The following is an 18,509-nucleotide window of genomic DNA, read 5'->3' on the forward strand; positions in this document are numbered from 1 at the left end:
CCGTCAACCGCGCGGCGGCGCCCCCTCGCTTCTCCCCTGCAGAAGTACGCAACCATTTGTTTTTTTATATTTTCTTTTAAAAATCATTGTTCCGGCTAAATACTTTTTTAAATATGCAAATATGTCTTCTTGCCCATACTGATCATCGTGGTTTCGGATGTGACAGGGTTTAAAGAACATCCTGTACGTGCTTAAAACTATTTAATAATTAAAAAGGAATGGCCCACGCTCAGACGCTGTAGTCTTTGTGGGCATTTTTTCCAATTCATGTTTTAGCTTAATTTTAAGATGTATTTTTCTAAAGTGTATTTTTGCTATTATATTTCTATATAAATAATATACGTATGGAAAAATAAACGAATAAAAAAAAATTTAAAAAAATACCACAGTCCTTTAAGAGTTGAACATGTTATACTGGCAGACTGAATTCTGATTTGTATTTTACTAGCTAAAAAATAAGGTTAAACACGTAGGTAGCTGATTTGTTAAAATCAAATAGAGCGAGGATTGCCTTCTGAAATCGGTCGAAATCCAAAATTATAATATTATGGTAATGAAATCATAATAAACCCGCATTTTAAACTACACACTTAGTGCATCCGTCGGAAGTTCTCTATTACACTTTAACACGTACCTGCATCTATCTGTATCAACTGCCTTAGCATATAAGTAAAAACAATTATACCTCGAATTCATTCATTAAACGTACCTGTAGAAATTATAACGGACTCAGTATTGATGTAGACATTTTTAATTGCACGTTGCATTTGTACAGAAAATTTCTTCATGGGGTCGATTATTTGGGATAGTTGCTGAATGTGCATCTTGAGTGGTTTATGTGGTTTATGTGCCGCATGTAATGGATATGTTTGTGTGTGTTTTATAAGTGCGTTCATGTGTGTGCGTGGATGGCTCGGAGTGTACATTCGGTATTTTTATTTGTTTTAATTTATTACCTCCATGGAAAACGCAAATGTCAACAATTATTCTTTTCTCACTTAAAATTCTTATTTATTTTTTATTTTGTTGTCACATTTAATGTTTATATCTTTTTAATTTATGAGAACTTAATTGGTTATTTTATGTTAAAAATTTGTTGTTTTTAATACTTATTTTGTATGACCATGTTTTCTGAATAAAATAAAATAAAATAAAAAAATTAATAAGTTTTCGCTCTGTGATTTTATTTTCATGGAGCCGAAGACGAACACTAATATGCATGTCAAGTAGGTATATGTAATGTCTTTGTTTCAGAAGGGGTAAAATATTAATTTGCTTCAATGCATAACACGAACGACAATTCGCGAAACGATACTAGCACCAATCTAAAAATGCTGTTTTTGTTCTGTTAACACTTTGAGCACCGACTGAATACACCTAGAATTTACCCTGTGCCCGGCCCATTTTTGTGAAATTTCATGCTTTGTGAATGGTTTCTTAAAAGTGTCATAATTATGAAAATACTAAGTTAAATCAATTTTAACTTCTCAGATTTATTTGAAATAATTCAATAAGTAATTTTTGTGTGATGGTTTTGCCAACATTGGCCTCTGTGGAGAGCCACATTGCGCATTGCAATGATAGCACATATACAGGGCCTCACTCCTTTTTTGTGCTTTGTATCCCAGAGCCGTGTAAACACGTGATTATAATAACCATGCGTTGTGTCCCGGTCTCGTGTTTTCACGTGGTTTACCAGCAGCGAAAAAGTACTAATAAAAGTCACTAGATGTCAATAAAATGCACCTTTTTAGACAGCTGGTATACCACGTGAAAACACGGGATCGGGACACAACGCATGGTTATATAATCACGTGTTTATACGTCTCCGGGTACAAAGTCTTAAAATGCTGGGAATTTTTTCAGTAAAATTCTGTTATTTGTTTTTTTTTTTTTTAAAGAAAAATAAATATTTGCGTTCTTACGATTTACCCAAATATTTCATTTTGAGGCCCATTTTCAACGAGTTGTAAATAGCTCACTATTAGAAAATGGAAATCAAGTTGGCGTAGATTGGGATTCGAACCACGGACCTTTGATCCGTGAGTCCGAGACACTAGCCACGGGACCACAACCCGGTTCAAAATGTTAATCAAATTTTAATTACCCGTCTAATGTTATTTTTTGTGGCAAAACATTTAATAAATATATATTTTTTAAATATTAGCTAATACGTATCGACGGAATACCTTGCATTTTGCAAAAAAAATACAAAGCACAATATTTTTTTCATGGGTTATTATGCCGCGTGTCGTTTGTACTCTTTAGAGACGTTTTGGATCGCCTTACAGCGTCCATCATCGGGGTAGGTGTTGTTGGCGTAGATAGATGTGTAACGTGAACTACTTCGGATTTGTGCTGTGTCGCAGTCGTTGCTGTCTACAGCTTGCCAATTTAAAATCTGTGGCGCTTCACAGTCTACGCCTTCATGTGATTTCTTTGTAAAGCTAGGGTTTCCTAGGACAGCGGTGCCCGTATTTTAACGGCCGTAGTGAACGGTGATGCGGTGGACAGCCGTCGTAACGATGACTAGAGTGTGGTTTCCTAGGAAAACGGTGTTATCAACACCATTTAACACCATTTCCCTATGAAACCACTCTCTAGACGACGTTACGACGGCTTCCCACCGCATCACCGTTCACTACGGCCGTTAAGATACGGGCACCGCTGTCCTAGGAAACCCTAGCTTTACTGGGTACCAGGATGATTTTAAACGCATCTCGTCTTCTCTATTTATATTGTCGGGGTGTTTGTAAACTAGATAGCTTGTTTTGTCAATCGAGTTTGGTGACTTTTCGGCCTCACTAAGATTTTCGGCTCGAAGAAAAACTTATGCCACGTTTAAATGTGGTATCCGGTTAACGTAATTTTTATTTTTTTTGGTTAGCCGAGCCTGCACGCACTCATGTGAACCTTTACTCTCGTTGTAATTTTTCTGGCAGTCTGCACGATGTACTCCTTGGGACAGTTTTAAGAATTAAGTTTGTAAATACTGTCAGTTTCGAGAGGGTCCCGGTTCTTTGCTGATTTTAGTAGAACGATGATTTTAAGAGTACGAACGACACGCGGCGTATAACCCAAAAACACTTATTGTACATTTGAACAGCTGTGAAATTCTTAGAAGTTAAAAAGTACATTGTTTTTCTACAATGCATGTTTTTCATAATCAGTGCATGTTCTTATTAAAATGCATGTCGTGTTGGTTTTATACTTTTGTGCAACAACTATGGTGAAGGTGTATAGTGGGTTTTGCATGTTGGTTTAATTAGTGTCCTGACGAAGAGACGGGTACGTCGCGAAACTGGTAGACATAGAAAAGTCAGTAAGTGGTTATTTTATCATCATCATCATTCCATCTCCGCACCTAATGTTGTATAGAACACTGGATTGGTACACCAATCGCAGGATACCTCGATCAATTTTGTTACATGAAGGTGAGGTGATTAATCTTACGCTTTAGATACCAGTCCAGGGACTATGCAATATTCTAGTGCGAAAACACCCTTTTAAATAAATAGTTGCGTTATGTTTTTTCGTATTAAACAAATAAAGTGGTTATATACAAATAATTAGTTACATTGAGCATTGTTTTTTGTTTTTTTTTTATATCTGCTTAGTTAGTAAGTAATTGGTTGACATAATGAAAAAGTGAAGTGATGTTTTGTGACGCGAAAGCGAAATAGGAATAAACTATTACTACCAAACAAGAACGTTCGTATGAACGGTCGTAAACACTTCGTTCGCTTGAATTGGACTGTGCTAAGCCACCTGTGTCTGAATCGGTAGAAAATAATTATTTTGTATAGGTACCCGAGTATTCTTATAAAAACAGTATGATTAAATATAAAATTCTCATTAAATTACGAATAGTTCTTCTTCCCTTGACTTATTTCTCAAGTCGACATGCGATAGATAGATGGATAGATATTGCAGGAATCATTTTGTTACATCAGATTATGACACCCATAGCGGCAGCATTTTTATTGTATTGTATTTAAGACCTAGTTACATTAAAATGTGCTGTAATAAATATCAATTAATAAATGGAAATCAGTTTATAATCTGACGGTCAGTGATTCACGCCAGGTGTAAATTAAATATTATGAATTAATCTTTAAAACTTATAAATAAAGAGTGAATGCAAGACATAATGAACTTTTAAAACTGTTTTCATTTTATTGTTAGCAAAAAAATTTTTCACTTTGTGATCTGACATTTTACACTTATTTGATTATAAATTTGTATAAACCACTTTAATTTTATTTTTTTATTACACTTCGACCGGTTTCGAGGTTACTACCCCATCGTCAGGAATTTAACTAACTTATTATTACACGCGTTGCTATTTATATAATAAAATATTGTATGAAAGAGACAGAAAATTGAAAGAAAGAGAGAGAAAGAAGATAAAATAAATCATAACGGGAATAGTTTTAAAAGAGGACTCGAAGTTAAATTTAATTGATTATTTATTATTTGAAGTTTTTGATTATTGGCTTTACTAATTTCTAATCGTTCTAAATTATCTAAACGAAAACCATTTTTATTGACATGCAAAATTTCTAAACCCGTTTCTTGATTAAATTCATGGTTTTCGGATATAAGATGATTTGCGAATTCTGAAAAATTATTATTACTCAGACATCTTATATGTTCTTTGATTCTTACTTTAAATTTACGTAAAGTTTTTCCAATATAGATATTCGGGCAATTTGAACAATTTAATTTATAAATTCCCGAATGATTTAATTTATCATCCGTATCTTTACAATTTGTTAATATTTTACCCATGTTATTATTAGTATAAAAAGCTGGATTTATTTATTTTATTCATTCAAAATTACACTCGTTTAAATATCAATGAACTTATTAAGCCTTTTTAGACTGTGCCCTATGTACCATTAGGGAACACCAATCGCAGCGTATCTTCATCATTTTAGTTACATAAAGGTAAGATAATCAGTTTTACGTTTGAGGTACCAGACCAGGGACTATGCAATATTCTAGTGTGAAAAAACCCTTTCAAATAAATATTTCATTTTTGTGTTTTATTTTTCTTTTATTGAGGAAACATACCTACAGTACAATAAAATAGTTTTATATGTACAGTTAGACGTAACTCTACTGGACCAGCCACGTTTCCATATTATATTACCATTATATCTAATCTTAATTCTATGATCTAAGGTTATCAATCAACTAGTTTTATTAACGTATTACAACAGAGATGAAGAACATTTAAGAAAAGATAATATAGAAGTCTAGGCATCTACAGGGCTTATGACCTGTCAATGGCTGGTTTAAGTGGTCACTTTACACACTGTGTAACATTTACCATTCTGCCTATATTTTAACATCTACATTCCTTAAATTCTTTCATCTGTTGATGTTTGTGAAGTTAAAGAGCTGAAACCTTTATTTATGCAGGAGAGATTCATCTAATTGAATTATTTCACCTACATACTAGGCAACGCCTGAAAATGTTATTTTTTCAATTTCTATACTTCTTCATGCCTGTCAAAATTATAAATTGCAGTTTCCCGCCCCACCAAACTGAACTGATTTGGATTTTTTTTTAAAGAGTATTAGATTTTTTTGTCCTGTTTAGCATGTTTTGCTTTTTCAAAAATAGTTACCTTACGACCGAAGACGGCAGGTAAAACTAGGCGCTTTTTCCGGTTTTTAAATAGTCCTAGGTCCTATAAAAGATAATAAAAAAAAACAATTCGTAAGGACACGCCAATGATGGATATATATAGTCATAATCCAGAAAGAAAATATGGAAACACGTTAGTATGAAAAAAAGTCAGACCTCGGATTCTCTTAAAACAATGTCCATTTATTATTTTACTTAGAGAAGTAACCTTTCAAGTGTGGTTTTCGGTATTAAAATATTAATAGGAAAGCAATTTCTGACTGAATGGAAGTCTTGTAAATAGATTTATAAGAAGGGGTCGAACGTGCATTAACCCGAGTGAACTTTTGTCAGGGGGTGAACTCCCTTCTGATATAACAAGTAGCAAAGGTCACGAAATTTCACTTATAACTTTACAGTTCACTTGCTTTTAAGTATCAAATATTTCAGGCCCGCCTCGTGGTCTACTGGTCAGCGCGTTTGCGCACCACGCTAGAGGTCATGACACAGTTAACATAAAATATTTATTTAAAAAGATGTTAGGGAAGAATATTTTACGGTTCCAAGGCTGGCGCCTGAAGCGTGAAACTGATCATCGTTATCTTGGTGTACCAATACAGTGCCCTATGCACCACTTGGTGCGGATATATAAATGATGATGACATTTCAAGTAGCATGGTTATACTACAATTCAGTTTTTAGAAATTATTATGAAAATAAAACTTTGTTATCAGTGTTACACAATTTTGTTCTTTTACAAGTGTTTTTGTAAAAGAACAAAATTGTGTAACACTGATAACAAAGTTTTACTTTCATAATAATTTATAATGAAGTGTTACGAAGTGAATGCCGATTCAATTAAAAATATCAGTTTTTAGAAGCTTAAACCGAGTTATAGTCTCGTAACTAGTGTCGCTTATTTACGGATACGAGGTTTAAACCACTCCCTACCACAACTTGATTTCTATTTTCTCTAGTGAGTTGTAATAACGCTTTAAAAATGGTCCCCCGAAATCGAAATGTTTAAGATCATTGTAAGAACCCAAAAATTTTAAGTATATTCAGGAAACCAAACAATTAAACAGCTTGCCCTTTCCTAAAACTGTTAATAAAACTAGTTTCCTTGTGTCAGATTAGCTCATTAAAAATATTTTATTTTACGTCTTACTAATTTGGCCAAAAAATATATTTCTATACAATTGAAACCGTGAAAATTTACAGTACCAAAAATCTTTTTAAGACAATTTGGTAAAAGTGTCGGCCTCGTAGTGTAGTGGTCTGCGCGTTTGCCCGCCATCAAAGAGGTCTCTATTAGCATTTTGACGTGACGCGTTATGACCGTCGACTGCGCTTCTAATAAACATTGCGTAAAGGTGCCAAAACGTCATACGTGCCGTTTGTCCCGCAGGGCGCGTAACATCTCTTTTTCTGGTAATTTAAAATATACATTATTTAAACCTTTGAAGAAAATTTATACGATGTCGCTCGAAAAAAATATTGATACCGTTACTATCGTATTTTTTTGCTAATTTAAAAATAAATCGAACAAAAAGGGTAACAAAACATTATCGTATATATTATATAAATAAATATAACAACTTTTTTTTAAAGTTGTAAAAACACGTACGTACAGACTATGTTTTACTTTATTTAGATAAGGCGGACATAGGTTTATATAACTTAGTTAGTAAAAAAAGGTGTTTGACACTCCAAACGGTTGAATTTAATTAAAAAACGCAATTTTACCCAACATATTATTAACAGTCATTAAAAATAAATATCTTGGTACAATACGTAATAAATTTTAAATATAAATACATATAGCCTAAGTAATTAATTTTCTATAAATAACCACGTGTTTTATGAGGTAACAGGTGGATATAGGTAATTTATATTCATATATTCAAATACCAATAATAATAATGACAACATACCGTTTTATTTGGAAACGAAAATTTGTATTTAACATTTTTTTAAATGTATTATTATTTAAACAAGTTACCGTCTCTGTTGAGGAAAGGGTGATTTTTATGCATTCCTTATTTACTATTTCTTTTTTATTCCTTAGAGTCTTTTTTATGCTTTTATATTTTAGCCATTTTAAAAAAAAATATCGAAATAATGCATGAGTTCCACATACTTATCAGAAGATTAAATAAATTGCAGTAAATATTAGCTGTTTACAAATGTTTGTAATGGTTTGGGTTTCAAACATAGCGTTTAATAAAATCTACCTTTACGTTTTGACTTGTCCTGATCAAAAATATAGTTTACCTAAATTATTATCAAAACTTTGATGTGCTCTGAAACAAACCACCGAAATCATCAAAATGGCAGACGGCTGCAATCAGGATTCGAAAATATCATGATATTTATATAAATGTATACCATGTGGTGACCAAAGTACGTTGTTTTCCTTAAATTAAAAATTAAAAAAGTTAAAGCTAAATTTGTTTCTTTATACAGTCACTTTGTAAAGCGCCCTTAAGGTATTAAATCTCTTAAATGGCGCTGTATAAGTTATCCATAAAAATAATAATAAATATGAAAATATCCGATATGCATGTATCAAAAAGTGTAGCATGTGGTGACAAAAGCACATTGTTTTTCTTAAATTACAAATTAAAAAAGTAAAAGTTAAATAGGTTTATTTATACAATCACTTTGTAAAGCGCCATTGAGGTATTATATTACGAAAATGGCGCTTTATAAGTTATTCAAAATAATAATAATAAATATCAAAATATCCGATATACATGTAACAAAAAGTGTAGCATGTGGTGACAAAAGTACATTGTTTTTTTTAAATTACAAATTAAAAAAGTAAAAGTAAAATTTGTTTCTTTTTATAATCACTTTGTAAAGCGCCCTTGAGGTATTATATTACGAAAATGGCGCTTTATAAGTTATGCATAATAAAAATAAATATCAAAATATCCGATATGCATGTATCGAAAAGTGATTTGTATTCTTTATGAATATTTCTAAAGTTAAATAGACGTTAAAATACAATTTAATTAGGTACCTAATTAGTATATAAGTAATATTTATTAAACAAAGAAAATAACAATAAAATATATCTCACATTTATTAGAATATAATCAAATGACGAGGAATCTTCATCACCATATGTATTTGTCTCTGGCCGAATTCCACAATAAGATACGGGATCACGGCCTAATGCAAATCTCGTGCAACAAACATTAAATGCACTTGTCAAATTGATTGCACCAACTTATGTATTCAATCAAAGACTAATACCGCATTTGTGTAAAAAAATGAAACCTTTTGTCAGTTAAGGGTATTTTATTTTTATTTATTTCTTTAAAAAGAGAAATACTTTAGTTCTTATTATTTACTAAAATATTTGAATTTTTAGACCATTTCCTAAAAGTCGTAAATACCTTGTGCTGGAAAAATGAAAATCAAGTTGTGGTAGAGTGGGATTTGACCCTGGGACCTTTGGTCCGTGAGTCCACAATTCTATCCCGGGACCATAACCTGGTTATGGAGTAAAATTATTTTCCAACAGATGTTCAGCTCAATGTACAAAACTAAATGAGAACACAGTCATCTAACAAGATTTGCTATTACAATTTAAAAATAAATATGGACAGCAAACGTTTGGTTATATTGTTCCTAAAATATTTAATATGCTGCCATTTGACTTAAAAACGTGTTCTAATACATATACAATATTGTTTTTATTATGAAAGTGCTAGAAAACTTACCGTTTTAATACTGATTTATTATTTAAATGTAACTTTAGTTTAAAAAAAAAAAAAAATTATAAATATTATGTATCTTTTTTGGGTGATACTGTGTATGTTGGATTGTATGTGTCCACCCAAAAAAGATACATAATATTGATAACAGTGACCGTGAAAACCTTCGCACCTATTTAATAATTTTATATTTCGGTAAATACATTTTTTTTATTGAAAAATATTTTTTGACAAAGTAATTATAAAGTTATAAATGTTCTGTACATACATAGTGAATTATAGCGTTTCTACCTCTCTTATAAAGTAAAAAACTCGTGTTTAGAGAGGAAGTTCGTTTTGCATTAATTTTTATATTTATATGTATGCATATATTATTTTTACTATACAGAACAGATTCCTGAAAATTAGTAATTATATTCTAAAATATATACAATTTTCCACTGTATGAATTTCAGGATAGGGTGGGTCTCATATGTTTTTTAAATTTAGATTGAAATTTTTAATTTAAACTTTTCATCATCAGTGGCGCTACAGCCCGTTGTGGGCCCTGGTCTCCTCCAGAATTTGTGTCCATTCGTCCCTGCACCCCGCAGCTCTTCTCCAGTTCATCAGGCCAAACGCTCTTATGTCACTTTCCACATTATCCAGCCATCTTAATTTTGGTCTGCCTCTGCTTCGTCTGCCTTCCGGAGTGGTATGAATAATCTTTTTTGGGGTGCGGTTATCATTCATTATGTGCACATGGCCCAACCATTGTAATCTTCTTGTTTTGATGAATTGTGCAATGTTGGGTTCGCCATACAGTGCCTCTAATTCATGATTAAACCGTCTCATCTACACACCGTTTTGGTTGACAGCACCAAATATCTTCCTAAATACTATTCTTTCAAATACTAATACCATATTTTCATCTCTTTTAGTCATAACCCAGCATTCGGCATTATATGTAATGACCGGTCTGAGGAGAGTTTTGTAAATAATGGTCTTAGTTTTTCTAGTGAGTAATTTGGATCCCAGATGTTTAAACAAGCCATAATAACATCTATTTGCTGCCGATAGCCGTGCTTTAATCTCGGTACTATAATTGTTATCATTAGTAATTTAAACTTTTGCTTCATGTTATTTCCCTGCTTCTCAGGGGAAGGTGAATCCCCATTTCGGTCCACAACACGCAACAAGCGAGACTTTATGGAGTCTGGGGAATCTCAGCAAAGTTAAACGAGGTCTTTTTTTATCAGCAAGGGTATCCGTATAAAATGTTATGTGTCGGTATCTTTTGCGTTTTTCAAAATTATGTAAACATATTTGTGTACCGTACGTTCGAAGATGGCAGATAAAACTAGCCGTTTCTAAAGGTTTTTTTTGGTTCTGGTTCCCATAATAAACAATTTATAAAAAATAAAAAAAACATAGAGACGGGACACGTCAATGGTAAATATCTATAGTGTGTAAAAAAATATTGCTCATGTGCCAAAATCTGGGGAGAAAATATAGGAATACATTTGTATGAAAAAAAGTAAGACCCCGTCTCCTATTAACGGAATCTAGAAAAAATGATAAAATAACTCCAATGACTTTTTGTTAATTCAAGGTCTTTTTTTCTAATGATGTGAAAACGACGCTTTGTCTTCTCAATTAATATGCTCCCATGTATCTAAAATCGATTTATAAAAGTAATTATGATACAACCTTTTATTCCTTTCGAAGAGATTAATCGTGTCTGGGTGAAATTAATTAAAACCTTTAATTTATTATTTATTTGTTAATTGGAAAACTGAATATCAAGTTCAAAGAAACGTATCTGACTGCTTCAATAAGCGTGCTGCTAACGTTCGCAATATATTGTATCTTAATTAATTAACGCGTAAGGCATTGCGTATGCATCGGTATAGCAAATGAAGCTTATTACGATCATCTGTCATCCTGAAGATAGGATGATCAGTATTACGCTTCAGGTAACACAGGGAGAGTAAAATAACGGAGTAGAAAAATCCAATGGCGTACTAAAGATTTTTTTCATGGGGGGTTCAAATTTCTGTAGATAATAAAAAGCCTATTATAAAAAAAACTCTATTTAAACATGAATTTTTTCTTCAAAGATATTGAACATAATAAGAAAGTTCAGTGGTTTTTTTTAAAGTTTTGTATTTATGACATTATTGCGCGTGTGACGTCTCAAATTTTCTTCTGCTACTTCTCGGTCGGTTCTGCCGATTAGTCCGTTCAGTTACCGTAAACCGGGAATCTTCCATAACTCTCTTATCATTGGTATATTTATATGAACTAGTGACGTCGTTCAAAGTAATTCGTTTTTGTAAAAATAAAAAATTTAAAAATTTCGTACATTTTAAAGAAATTTTGCCGAACCGTTTGATGCTCTGGTTTTAACCGCGCGCAAGAAAACGTATTTCGTATCGAATGCCTCATAGGGCTGAAGTTCCTCATTTTAAAACTTAACTTTTTGCTTAATGTAGTCCGTCAAGTTTCCGAGGCTTTTTTATGGTTTATCTAAAATAACATCAAGCGTCGGCGTTGGATTCATAGATTTGTAAAGACGTAACAGTGTTAAACCATTTAACCTTTGGTCGGAAGATGATTTTTTAGGAGTAGTAAAACATAAATATTAATTATTTATTAATATTCTTTTGTTTTCCGAAAATTTAATTTAACTATTTGCGAGCAAACATGAAATAAAATGACCAAAGATCGAGTGAAAAATAAACAACATAAACTGCAATAAAAAGATAATGATATTTGAGTTTGTCCAAATGTTTGTAGACAAAATACTGGATTTCACCCCCTCGGGCGTCATTAGATTAACAAATTACAACAGGGATGGAGAATACCTTAATGTAGGGTATATGGAAGTCTAGGCATTTACAGGGCTTATTACCTGTCATTGATTGGTTTAAGTGGCCACTTTACACACTGTCTAACATTCACCATTTTGCCTATGTTTGAACATTCATATTTGTTAAATTCATCAATTTGTTAGTGAAATTGCAAAATCAAAACAAGCTTAAATAATTATCAAAGTCTTATCGGTTTTTCAAAACACGATATTTTATCGTGTATATATCCCAAATTCTAATAATTTATTTTATTGGGTGCTAAGAAAATAGAGAAAAAAAAAAATAACAAACTATACCGATATTATAAATTAGACTATCTTAAGGCTTAGTTGAAAGGTGTATTTTTTAAAAACAAATATTTGACGCAAATCACAAAAAACCCTCTCCTGTAAAATTACGTTTCAAGCGAATGTCGAGTTTTGAAAAACGATCCTCAATTGTATATAACCACTTACCGGCTTTTCTATGTGTACCGGTTTCTAGATACACTTGTCTCTTCGTCAGGACACTAATCCTACTAACATGACGGCGGCCTCCGTGGTGTAGTGGTCAAGACGCTTGACTCATGCACGGAAGGTTCCGGGTTCGATTCCCGGTGAGAACACGGAAAATAAAAATGTGATTTTTCTCAAGCCTGGGTGTTCTGTGATGTAATTCACCACTGTAATTGGGCCTCCTGGCCTGTTGTGGTGCAAAAATAAATAAATAAATAACGTGGGATTTGCATGTTAGTGTAATTAGTTTTTTCAACGGTATTTCTTTGAAGAAAATCTATTACACGGGCCTATTAGGCATTGCGCCTTATTTGGTGACCTTATATAAATTATTCAATAATATGTGATTTTATTCGTGAATGTTTTTTTTAATATCTACAATATAAATTATTATAAATTAATTACTAGCTGTTGTAAGTTACATAAACGATATGTGTTATGTTTTTCTATTACAGTCTTCATTTATATATTTAGTTTGTCTTAAAACTGTAACTTAAAAAAAAAAAGACTAGCTCTTGTGCTTGGAGAGTGGCGTACACTGTTATGCTTATTTAGTAATATAAAGTTACACAACTTTAAATGTATAATAACTGTAATCAAAATAGAGTTGTTGTTTTTACTCGGGTTCAAAAAATTTAATTAAATTTATTTTGAATTTATTGTCATCATTCCCTTTCCGCACCTAATGGTGCATAGGGCACTGCATTGGTACACCATTTTAATTAAATTTATTGAGTAATAAAATAGTTTTCAGTTCATTGGGGAGAATATTATAATTTTTTTAACCATTGAAAACAAAACTATTGCAACCATGACTTGTGTGGAATTAAGGAATGTTTATATTATTTAAGTATCTGATTGACTTATTTATCTCAAATTCGTTAATTTTTTTTTCTTTGTAAATTTGTATGATTGAATTTATTTCGGAAATAGTGTCTACTGTGTGAACTGTAAATAATTTATTGTATTTTTGTAATTTATTGTATTGTTATGTTATTTATTGTATTGTAATGTAATTTATTGTGATGTATTTTTTGCAAAAAAAAAAACTTTAATAATATTCCGGAAATTTTTAAATCAAAAGCAAATTTTAAAACATTTAAATATAAATTAAAAAAACACATGAGACCCACCCTATCCTGAACTCCACATAGTGGAAAATTGTGTATATTTTAGAATATAATAACTAATTTTAAGGAATCTGTTCTATAAAGTAAAAATAAAATGTAAATAAAATAATGCATATATATGTATACATATAAATATAAAAATTAATGTAAAACGAACTCCTTCTCTAAACACGTGTTTTTTTACTTCATTAGAGAGGTAGAAACGTTATAATTAACTATGTATGTACAAAACATTTATAACTTTATAATTACTTTATCAATTTTTTTTTCAATTATAAAAAAAACTGACTTTGAGAATTTAAAAGTTTAAATTTATAGGCATTTAAGCTATTTAATTGTACTGTTTATTTCCTAAATTTAAAAATAAAATAATTAAAATGTTGACGTTTTTAGCTATTGGGAGAGATTACAATATGACGTACAATGTACAATCTATCAAATTATCGGTGCGGTTTTTTTGTATGGCCAAGGTTATCCGCAAATTATTTTCAATTGACTAAGCTATTACTTCCTGAATTATTATGAATACCAGTAATACAAAAACATCATGATAATCGAAGCTGAATTAATTTAACGAAAGGTCTTTATGCAAAAATTGTTTAGTGCGTATAAAAATACTATCGAAATAGAAAATATGTGTTTTCAACAATGATATACAATTAAATAGACACGTTACACGCCAGACGAAAATTAAATTTCGACGAAGAAGTTCAGTGCTACGGGAATTTGGATTTAAAAAATGTTTCCTTACACACGGTAAAAATGAAAGCATTTAATTGTACGCCGAAGTTTCTCGAAAACGTATGAAAAAAATAATATTTTCGAAAACGGAAGATAAATCTGTAAATTTCCCACTTTAATCGCCCCCTGGGCCCGTACTAAAATAAGAAGTTAACAGTTTTCTAAATTATTTTCTATAAAGTATTATTAAGTTTTCTGTGCATGAAAAATTGAATAAGCATACAATTGTTTTTTTAAACACGTTTAAAAATTATAACAGGGAACCGAAGAGAAACGTTTGAAATTTTTATGCTAATGTGCATATTTTCGTCGATAAAGTTAGATTTTAATTTATATACTGTCGAAGATAACTCTGTTAACAACTTCCCATTGTTTTCGGGGTCCTGGGCCCGTATTGCAATTGGAAGTGAACGTTTACCTTTAATTTTATTTACAAAGTGAAATTAAGTTTTCTGTATGAAAAATATAATATGTTTACAATTTTTTTTATCAACATGTGCAATCACAGGTTACTGACGAAATATACATATTTTCATACGTAAATATCGATTTTACTTTATTCCGTCTTGTAACTCAATCACAAATAACTATCGACGTGCTTAAAAACATGCTAAGCATTTGAGGGATCACAATAAACAATAATGAACATGCTTAAGTTATCGCGATCATAAGTCAACGCGTGTGTAATCTCTAAGTCAACGCTCGTGTCAGTTGGTTTTTTGTTTTCCTCGTAAATAAATACAGTTCATTGGCGAAAAATCAAATTTAACTATAAAAACTAATACAATATATTGCATTTGCAAAATAATAAAGAGTATCAATTACAAAAAGAGAAAATTAAATTACAATTACTATGGCGACTGTTTTTCTCGCTTGCCAATTGCCGGCTAAATGCAATGAATAGCATGATAAATAATAAATAATTAAATAAAAATAGCAGTTTTGGAATATTTTACATATTTACACCGGTGAAATCAAAATATGTGATCGCGTAGCAGAATTATGCGTCGCGAAACGTAAATATTTTGACATTTAATATTAGATGTTTACGGATGTTCCATTGTGATCGCGAATACGATAAACAACCCTGGTGAATAATTGTTATCACGTCACTTATTAGCACATCGATAGATATTTGTGATTGAGCTATTGATATGTAATATCGTATAATACAATTGCGGCTCTAGAGCTAGGTTCAAAAACTTTTTTTTAGCCAAGTGCAGCGATCCACTTTAATAGGGTATTTTCATAAACTAGGGATATGATTTTAAATGTATTCAGTATTTATATAATATTTTTACGATTGCGAGCATTTAACTATTAAAATCTGAAACTAATGTTTTCATTTATAATTTCCTATTTAAAATTTAATATAAATAAAACGGCCCGTAACTGGCCAAAAGGTTGATGACGTCACGCGTGACTTATGGATCCTACGTTCACTCAAATCCTATACTGAGATCGTCCGACGAGGGTGGCTTGTGGCTTTTTATTCGTTTTTTATAGTTAAATTTTATCTTTTCTTTTGTTTTTTTTTGTCTTCATTTTTAAAACATCCATAGCATTATGACTGACATTGGTTTTTTACAAGGAAAATCCGATAATTTACCCAAAATAGATATAATCATGATGGGTATTTTTTTCTCACCCAATACAAACTTTTTAAGTTCCGAGTATAGAAATGTAAGGGCCGCAAGATAAGGAAATATATAATGTTTGGTCCAGAATGTATTTATTGAAATAGTTCTATTATTTGCATGTACTATAAATATTGTATCGCGTACATTTAATGCAAAAGGGAAGTTACGTGACTTTGACACAACATAATCTATAAAATACCATTGCTTGTAAACATCTTTGTTGCTCGAGTGCGTGTTAATGTATTTTTTGTATTAAATGTGATTTAATTATTAATCAGAAATTACGGAGACAATGCCATAGGTTACATTCAAGTAAAACGGACGGGTGATATTTGAATGGTAAAAGGTCGAGTCCCCCAGAACATAAAGTTAGAACCAAAGCGTACTCGGTGACGTTGATTTGCGATGAAGTCTAGGAAAAAATAGATTCTTGCAAGTGTGAAGACTGTCCAGCATCTCAAGGTCAGTTGCCATTTTGTAAATGCAATAAATTTCACAAATAAATAAGGTAGGTTTTCATGCAGCAATTTTTCAGTCATTTTATTTATTTAGAAAACCAACAGTTCTACAAATTAAATTTAGTAACATAAGTATAGAAATATAATACAAATATGAACAATAACGTTCAAAGAATAAACTATTTTAGTATTGTAGTACCTGTCAAGCTTTATAAGTGCTAATTTCAGTACCTACTGATAGTAAATTTTTATAGTCTACAGTTTACATCATTAAATTTATTATTTTGTACTGAACAAGACCTACGGAAAAAAATATAGTGGTTTGTTTTTTTTAACATCTCATTTCATAACGTTCAAATGCGTTCAACCATTTTTTTCGCATTTTTTCATTAGGTACTAGGAATGGCCAAAAAGGTTTATTTGGCGTCTTTACCGTAGTGTTTGTGCACATCGGAACTAAACAATACTTGTATCTTATAACTAAAGACATTTTATGCGCGTTAATTAGTTAAAATAATGTAAAACAACTGATTACAACAAAAACAACACGTAGGTTATACAAATACATATGAATTTGTTTGAACGGTCAGTCGGATTCGTAACGCGTGACGTCACAAGCCCATTCGGCATCCGGATGGTCGTTTTGGCGCCAATTCAAAGTATACGTTTTTAAACCGCTCTGAAAAATTAACGCGTGGACATTAAAAAAAAAAACTGTACAGTTACCATTGTTATTTTTTTCTCTATTTTTTTGAAAAAAAAACGTGATAAGACTTTATTATTTTTTTTTATTAAATTACGAAAGTAGAGAATATATATGTAAATATATTTTTTTTTAAAGGAATAACCCGCTAAGCCTCTATTTTGAGGCTTGTCAGCAGGTGGGATAGAGGGGATATGGAAGAAGGTAATGAAAAATACACCACAACACCCAGACCAATTGAGAAAAAAATCGTTCTTGGATTTTTCTCTTGCAACTGGCGGGAATCGAACCCGCGATGCCAGTTTCGCAGATAGCCATCTAACCAACTTCGCCACTTTTCATTGAACGTGGTAGGTCAATTTAGCAGTGTAGTTGAAGTGATTTTAGCACCAAAACCAATAGTAGGGCGTGTATTCAGAGTACATAGCGCCTACCTGCCATCAATAGATGGTCATATTTCTCGCTTTCAGAATAATAACTATGGTAATTATTCGTTCCTCAAGTTCAACACGTCTACAGATAACTATCGTATGCAAATCAAAATATTACATCGTAAAATAATACAGAGTGTTCCGAATTTATCAGTAAAATTATTATTGTGACTTTTTTTAAATTTGTGCTCTTTACATAGGCACAGTAGTTTAGTATAAATAGGAACGACCAGCAAAAAAAAGTTTGAAGTCATATTTATTCCATTTTGGCTCAATTTTATGACATTTTTTTTATCTGAAAAAACTGTTAACAAAGTAATTTTTTAATTTCGAGGTCGAAGTTATTGCAATTTAGCAAGTTAAATTTCATCAAAAAACTTTAGTTGTAAATTATTTTTATTTTGATTTATTTACAATATATTCATTTAAACATTTATTGAGATACAAGTCCCAACTCCATGGAACCAAAGTCGTGTGTTGAGTTGGGACGAATATATGCATACAACTTTTACAGTCAATATTACCATATTTGCTGCATACTCGTATAACAAAAACATCATCAAAAAATACATGGCAATCAAATCAAATATAAAAAGAAACATGCAATAAAAAAAACATTAAAAATACATGAAAGAATGAAAAATAAAATTGAAATAAAACCAAACTCAGATATTAGAAAAACCATAAAATCTAGTAAATA

General features: G+C 31.3%; 1 protein-coding gene across 2 annotated transcripts in view; it reads right to left on the minus strand.

The window, feature by feature from the left end:
• LOC148284470 (uncharacterized) overlaps positions 1-18,509 on the minus strand; it is a 341,832-nt gene that overhangs the window by 127,864 nt on the left and 195,459 nt on the right. The window lies entirely within an intron of this gene.

The sequence above is a fragment of the Micrasema longulum genome, unplaced genomic scaffold (genome assembly GCF_059751315.1).
Source record: "Micrasema longulum isolate JH-2025_06_02 unplaced genomic scaffold, ASM5975131v1 h1tg000117l, whole genome shotgun sequence".
NCBI lineage: Eukaryota > Metazoa > Arthropoda > Insecta > Trichoptera > Brachycentridae > Micrasema > Micrasema longulum.